At 43.7% G+C, this 7,977-nt stretch overlaps 1 non-coding gene across 1 annotated transcript; it reads left to right on the top strand.

Annotated features, from left to right (window-relative positions):
* Positions 1-7,256: 7,256 nt before the first annotated feature.
* LOC141669719 (small nucleolar RNA R71) lies at positions 7,257-7,363 on the top strand. Its single transcript, XR_012553984.1, has one exon. It is a non-coding gene; the product is annotated as a small nucleolar RNA R71 (small nucleolar RNA).
* Positions 7,364-7,977: the final 614 nt, after the last annotated feature.

Genomic DNA, 7,977 nt, shown 5'->3' on the forward strand with positions numbered 1-7,977 from the left:
ATTCTAGGCACAAAGTGATATACAACACTACAAGAACTCTGGAGCTTACTACGGAATCGTGCTTTTTATTTACAACTCAAATGCTTATTTGACCGTGCAATGAGTGAGGTCCACAAAAGACTTATACAATGGTATCCATGTAACGAGCGTTAGGTTAGCGGATCCCAGACTCTAAAAGCCTTAGGTCACTAGGCACAAAGTCCCCTAAGAACTTAATAACTCGAATACCAAAGAGCCCACTCTTGATCAATTATGCAATTTTTTTTTTCTCTGAGCAAGTGCGTTTCGCTCCATCTTACTCAACCCTAGACTACTCGCATAACATGCGAGCCGGCTAGTAGCCATTTGACGCCTAGCCACAACTAGCAACAAATTCCATTTTTACTCCATTTTTTTTTCTTTTTCATGCCTTTACCACTAAGAACCTATTATCAAATTCTAAGCATAATAAATAGATTATCCTCGAAAATAATCAGATCATAACAACAATCTAGTCCCTTAAGCATTCTCTAAGACTTAGTGACAATACAAGTGCTTCTAGCATGCATATCAACCTACACAACTTAATATCACTTTAATTCTATCACTACACTCGCATCAATATCACAATTCAGTCGATAAATCATTGCAAAAGGGATCATGGTATATGCATGAGCTATATGATATGACAAACAAATAAAGCTATATATAAAAAAAACTATATGGCAAAAATTATGCAACTATATGAACTAACTATCATGAATATGCAGCTATATGACACACACAAAATATTCCTTAACTACCACCCCCAAACTTAAAATCTTCACTGTCCCCAGTGAAGGTAGTAGAAAGGAACACAGGGTATACCTACTCGGAGTCATCATCATCATCACCCTCAGTGGGTGGAGTATCAGGCGGCGGGTATGCAGAGTCCTCACCAAAAACTGGCCACTGGATATCAGCTCCAAGGCCTCGAAAAGCAGTCCCTAACGCAAGAGTGAGCTCCTGAGCAAACCTGTTCTGCGTCTCATACATGGCATCCATCTACCGTGAAAGCCTCCTATACTGGGCATCACCCATCCCAGCACCCTCCTGAGCTCTCGAAGAACTAGCCTCACCACGCCCTGGCCTGGCCATAGTAGCACCTCGTGCTGGACGCCCTCCTGGAAGACGATAACCCAGCCCATGCTCCTCAGGCTCACCACCGGTCCACTCCTGCATTCCATTCAGAGTGCCAGAATCTATCGGAGCTGCTGGCAACTGCAACTGCTCATGAGCCGGCCAGTTCACTCCTACTACTCGGCATAGCTTTGTAACCGTGGATGCATAAGGGATGTTCATATGCTTTGCTCCCCTCAAAAACTTCAGAATTCCTTGGTAGATAAACTCACCAAGGTCCACATAGTATTCCTCATTCAGAATTCCCCACAACAGCTGTGCTCTCTCAACTGTGACCTCGTGTGTATGTGAAGAAGGCAAAATATTAGCACATATAAATGCATTCCATGCACGGGCATACCTGTTCATGGCGATCGCCGGAAAGTGACGATACTCATTATTGGCTGGACTGCGGTTCCAAACTGTGCCCGGTCGACAGAGAGTCGCACAAATCAAATCCAAGTCAAAGTCCTCAGCAGTCTTTTCATTCCAGTTCTCCTCCCCGGGCTTCCTCTCTCGCTGTCCAATCACACGGCGAATCGCCGCAGGATGATAATCAACCGTCAGCCCATGAACTACAGAAAACCCATTCTTTTCAGCCTTCGCGTTCGCGTAGAACTCGCGAACAACACTCATCGGTACTGCTTCGGGTGACTCACAAAAAGCTATCCACCCCTTCTCTGCAATCATGGGCAACAACTCACCATCCCTCCCTGATGGTAAAAAATCCCTCTCCTTCAGAATCGGCTTCCCCAACAACCTAGTGTACTCCTCCTCCACGGCTCTGTCAGTTAACCGAGGCCTTGCAGCAGTACCCCTTGATGAATCAGCAGTAGGAACTGTGCTGCTGCTGTCAATAGTGCGTGCTCTCTTGGGTGCCATTGATTTGTGAATAAAAATGTGTAAGAACTGATTTTTGATGTTTATGAGAGGGTTTAAGTGTAGGAAGTTGTGGGAGATATGTAGGATAGGTGTATGTATATATAGGGTGTGGAGTAGGTTAGATTAGATTAGGAGTGGGGTTGAGGGATAAAATCATGGGGTAATGGGAAAAGAATTCGTGGGTTTATGGGCTGTGATGGGTTTTTGTGTTTTTGTTTGTTGTTTTTTTTTTCTGAACTGTAAAAAAAAAAATTCTGGAACTCAACCCCTGCGCGGCCGCTCAGCATTTCTGCGCGGGCGCGCAGAAAGCTGCGCGGCCGCTCAGCATAGCTGTGCGGCCGCGCAGAGGGTCTCTGGAATTTTTTTTTTAGCCCCTGTTTTCTGATTTTTTTGTATTTTTGGATAGGTTATTAACTTCTAAGGGTTCCTGTAACAACAATTCATGGGTTGCCTCCCACGCTGCGCTTCTTTTTCGTCATTAGCTTGACGTTCCGTATCTTTCTCAAATAGTCAACAAAATGGCACTAACCACCTCTCGGTTTGCCATGTCCCCATAGTAGTGCTTCAACCGCTGACCGTTAACCTTGAATGCTTGGTCCGAATCATTCTCAAAAATTTCCACCGCTCCATGTGAAAACACAGTTTTGACAATAAAAGGTCCAGACCACCTTGATTTCAACTTCCCAGGAAAAAGTCGGAGCCGAGAGTTGAATAACAGAACTTGTTGCCCTGGCACAAATAACTTAGGATGTAGCTTCCTATCGTGCCACCTCTTCACCTTTTCCTTATACATTTTGTTATTCTCGTACGCTTGAAGTCGAAATTCATCAAGTTTATTAAGCTGAAGCATTCTTTTCTTACCAGCTGCATCTAAATCTAGGTTCAATTTCTTCAATGCCCAGTAGGCCTTATGCTCAAGCTCCGCCGGTAGATGACATCCCTTACCGTACACCAACTGAAACGGTGACATCCCAAGTGGAGTTTTGTATGCTGTTCTGTAAGCCCAAACAGCTTCATCGAGCTTTAAAGACCAATCCTTCCTTGACGGACAAACAACCTTCTCTAGAATGCGCTTTATCTCTCTGTTAGACACTTCCGCTTGACCATTTGTTTGCGGATGATAGGCAGTAGCTACTCGATGATTCACATTATAACGCTGCATCATAGAAGTGAACTTACGGTTGCAAAAATGCGATCCTTCATCACTTATGATTACCCGAGGTGTTCCAAACCTTGTGAAAATTTGCTTATGAAGAAAATTTAGCACTGCCTTTGCATCATTTGTCGGTAAAGCTTTAAGTTCGACCCATTTTGAGACATAATCGACTGCCAGCAAGATGTACTGATTATTGCAAGACGAGATAAAAGGCCCCATGAAATCGATTCCCCATACATCAAAGACCTCAACTTCAAGCATCACATTTAATGGCATCTCATCCTTCCTTGACAAATTTCCCACTCTTTGGCAACGATCACACCTTAAAACAAACTGATGAGCATCCTTGAACAAAGTAGGCCAGAAAAAACCTGCTTGCAGAATACGAGCTGCCGTCTTCTCACCTCCATAGTGTCCACCATAAACCGTGGAATGGCAGTCTCGTAATATCCCCTCCGTCTCACAGAACGGGATACATCTCCTGATGATCTGGTCAGCTCCCTGTCTAAACAAATATGGTTCATCCCACATATACCACTTCACCTCATGCAGAAACTTCTTCTTTTGAGCGGATGTCAAATTAAGCGGCATTATATTGCTGACAAGATAGTTTACAATATCTGCAAACCATGGTTCTTCCTCCTGAATTGCAAACAACTGCTCATCCGGAAAAGATTCATTGATTAACGTCCTATCTTGTGAAGTAGAATCGGGATTCTCCAACCTAGAGAGATGGTCAGCTACTTGATTCTCAGTACCTTTTCTATCTTTGATCTCTAACTCAAATTCTTGAAGTAAAAGCACCCAACGAATGAGTCTCGGCTTCGAATCCTTCTTAGAAACCAGATAGCGAATAGCTGCATGATCAGTGAATACTGTCACTTTCGTACCAAGCAGATAAGATCGAAATTTCTCAAAGTCAAAGACTATAGCCAAAAGCTCCTTCTCAGTAGTGGTGTAGTTCAATTGGGCCCCATTTAAAGTCTTACTCGCATAGTAGACCACATGGAAGAGATTTTTCTTGCGCTATCCCAGAACTGCACCTACCGCATAATCACTCGCATCACACATCATCTCAAACGGTTCTGTCCAATCTGGTGCTGTAATAACTGGTGCCGTGATCAAACTCTCCTTGAGAGTCTCGAATGCTGCCAAACATTCATCATCAAATTTGAAAGGCACATCTTTCTCAAGTAAATTGCACAACGGCTTAGATATCTTTGAAAAGTCCTTGATGAATCGCCGATAAAAACCCGCATGACCGAGAAAACTACGGATTCCTTTCACCGAATTAGGTGGGGGAAGATTTTCAATGACTCCCACCTTGGCCTTGTCCACCTCCAGACCTTTGCTAGAAACCTTATGCCCAAGGATAATGCCTTCACGCACCATAAAATGACATTTCTCCCAATTAAGCACCAAATTAGTTTCCACGCATCTTTTGAGTACGGCGCGTAGATTATTTAAACATTCATCATATGAGTGTCCAAAGACGGAGAAGTCATCCATGAACACTTCGACGTTATTTCCAATCATGTCAGAGAATATAGCCATCATACATCTCTGAAAGGTGGCCGGGGCGCCACATAAACCAAACGAAACTCTACGAAAAGCAAATGTGCCAAATGGACAAGTAAAGGTAGTCTTTTCTTGATCCTCTGGTGCAATACAAATCTGATTATACCCGGAATAACCATCCAGAAGACAAAAATACTCATGTCCCGCCAATCTGTCAAGCATTTGATCAATGAATGGGAGAGGGAAGTGATCCTTCCTTGTGGCTTTGTTCAATTTTCTATAATCCATGCATACTCTCCATCCTGTAACTGTTCGAGTAGGGATGAGCTCATTCTTTTCATTTGCGACCACAGTGATACCTCCTTTCTTAGGAACACATTGTACAGGGCTCACCCACGAGCTGTCAGAAATAGGATAAATGATGCCTGCATCTAGCCATTTCAGAATTTCTTTCTTCACCACCTCCTTCATGATCGGGTTCAGTCTTCGCTGCTGTTCCACAGTTGGCTTACTACCTTCCTCTAACAGAATTTTATGCATACAATATGAAGGACTTATCCCCTTGATGTCTGCTATGGTCCATCCTATAGCCGATTTGAATTCTCTCAAAATCCTTAAGAGCTTGTCTTCCTCACTACCTGAAAGGTCAGCTGAAATAATAACAGGTAACGTAGATGAATCACCTAAAAAAGCATACCTCAAGTGTTCAGGTAATGGTTTAAGCTCCAAGGTAGGTGCTTCCTCTATTGATGGTTTGAGCTTCCCTTCAGCATTCTTAAGGTCAGAAGTACCAAGAGATTCAAATGGTATGTCGAGCTTTCGCTTCCATGGAGAAGCGTTCAGATATTGTAATTGCTCGTTGCTATCTTCATCATCGCTGTCAAAATCCCCCACTAAGGCCTTTTCCAATGCATCAGACATTAGCATGTGATCGAGTTCCGAAGTAACCGCAGAATCAATCAAATCCACTTTTAAGCACTCCTCATCTTTTGTCGGGAATTTCATTGTCTTGAATACGTTGAAGGTCACATCCTGATCTTGGACCCGCATAGTAAGTTCCCCTTTTTGCACATCTATCAAGGTACGGCCAGTAGCCAAGAAAGGCCTCCCCAAGATTATGGGAATCTTCTTATCTTCCTCAAAATCCAGAATAACAAAATCTGCAGGAAAGAAGAGCTTATCCACCTTGACGAGCACATCCTCAACTATGCCCCTTGGGTAAGTAATGGAACGGTCCGCCAATTGTAGCGACATGTATGTGGGTTTTGGATCAGGCAGATCCAGCTTTTTAAAGATCGACAACGGCATCAGATTAATGCTTGCTCCCAAATCACAAAGGCACTTGTCAAAAGTTAGATTGCCAATGGTGCAAGGAATGGTGAAGCTTCCTGGATCTTTTAGTTTTGGTGGTAACTTTTGTTGCAGAACAGCGCTGCATTCTTCCGTGAGAGCAACGGTTTCAAGGTCATCCAGTTTCACCTTCCTTGAAAGAATAGTCTTCATAAACTTCGCATAACTAGGCATTTGTTCCAGAGCCTCAGCGAAAGGTATATTGATGTGAAATTTCTTGAACACCTCCAGAAACTTCTCGAACTGTCTATCCAGCTTTTGTTGCTGCAATCTCTTAGGAAAAGGTGGTGGAGGATAGAGCTGTTTCTCCCCTGTATTAGCCTCAGGCAGAGTGTGTTCAACAGTAGTCTTCCTTGGTTCCGCCGCTTTCTCCTTTTGCTTAGATTCTTCATCTCTAACTTCAGCTTCGACTTCTTTTGCCTTTTCAGCTTCAGCTACTTTTCCAGACCTTAAGGTAATAGCCTTGACTTGCTCTTTAGCTTCCTTCCTGCCTGGTACTTCCGTGTCACTGGGAAGAGTGCCAGGTTGACGATTGAGCACTGTATTGGCTAATTGACCGATTTGATTTTCCAAGGTCTTGATAGAAACCGCCTGACTCTTGTACAACAGCTTAAGTTCCTCAAAATCAGCACTAGTAGGTGCAGCTGTACTTCCCTGTTGAGGATATGATTGCCTTGTAGCATACTGCTGTGGTTGCTGGAATCCAGGTGGGTTAAACTGTTTACTTACTCCTTGCTGATATGTTGGCTGAATAGCATTTTGATTATTCCCCCAGCTGAAATTTGGATGATTTCTGTTGTTAGGATGATAGGTCGCTGGCACAGGCTGCTGTTGTCGCTGATAATTATTCACATACTGAACAGATTCGTTGACAAGAGAACACTGATCCGTAGCATGAGAACCTGCACAAAGCTCACAAACCATAGCTATTTGATTAACTCCATACGTAGCCAGAGAATCAACCTTCATTGATAGCGCTTGGAGCTGGGCTGCAATAGCGGTGGCTGCATCAACTTCCAGAATACCTGCGACCTTGCCTGACGTCATCCTCTGAGTTGGGTTTTGATGCTCATTTGCAGCCATCGTCTCGATAAGATTATACGCCTCAGTATAGCTTTTAGCCCATAAGGCGCCTCCAGCTGCTGCATCGAGCATGGGCCGAGATTGGGCCCCCAAACCATTATAAAAACCAGTGATTACCATCCAATCCGGCATTCCATGATGTGGACATTTTCTCAACATTTCCTTGTAGCGTTCCCAATCCTCGCACATAGATTCTGTAGGTTGCTGCGCAAACTGAGTAAGAGCACTCCTCATAGCAGCAGTCTTTGCCATTGGATAAAACTTCACCAGAAACTTTTGCGCAAGATCTTGCCACGTAGTGATGGACCCAGCTGGTTCAGAATGTAACCAGTCTTTAGCCTTATCCCTCAGTGAGAATGGGAAGAGCCTCAACTTGATAGCCTCATCAGTCACGCCATTATACTTAAAAGTGCTGCAGATCTCGACAAAATTCCTTATGTGCATGTTGGGGTCTTCAGTTGCCGCTCCTCCAAAAGAAACAGAATTTTGCACCATCTGAATAGTGCCCGGCTTGATTTCAAAGGTGTTAGCTTGAATAGCCGGATGAAGGATGCTTGACTGAATGTCATCAATTTTAGGCCGAGAAAAATCCATAAGAGCTGGATCAGCTTGAACAATACGATATCCCATGTTTACTGGTTCTTTCTGCTCAGTTCCTGAATCCGAATCCTCAAAATCTAACTTCTCCGGAGTATCAAGAACTTCGTCTTTCTCCTCAGCTGTATCTAAGGTCCTCTTGCGAGCACGAGAACGAGTTTGCATAAACGTTTGCTAAAGTACCTGAAACACAACCGAAAAGAGTAATTAACTACTACGTCCTAATCACTGAGTCCTAATGATCAATGATGGTA

This window comes from Apium graveolens, chromosome 6 (assembly GCF_009905375.1).
Source record: "Apium graveolens cultivar Ventura chromosome 6, ASM990537v1, whole genome shotgun sequence".
In the NCBI taxonomy this organism is placed as follows: Eukaryota; Viridiplantae; Streptophyta; class Magnoliopsida; order Apiales; family Apiaceae; genus Apium; species Apium graveolens.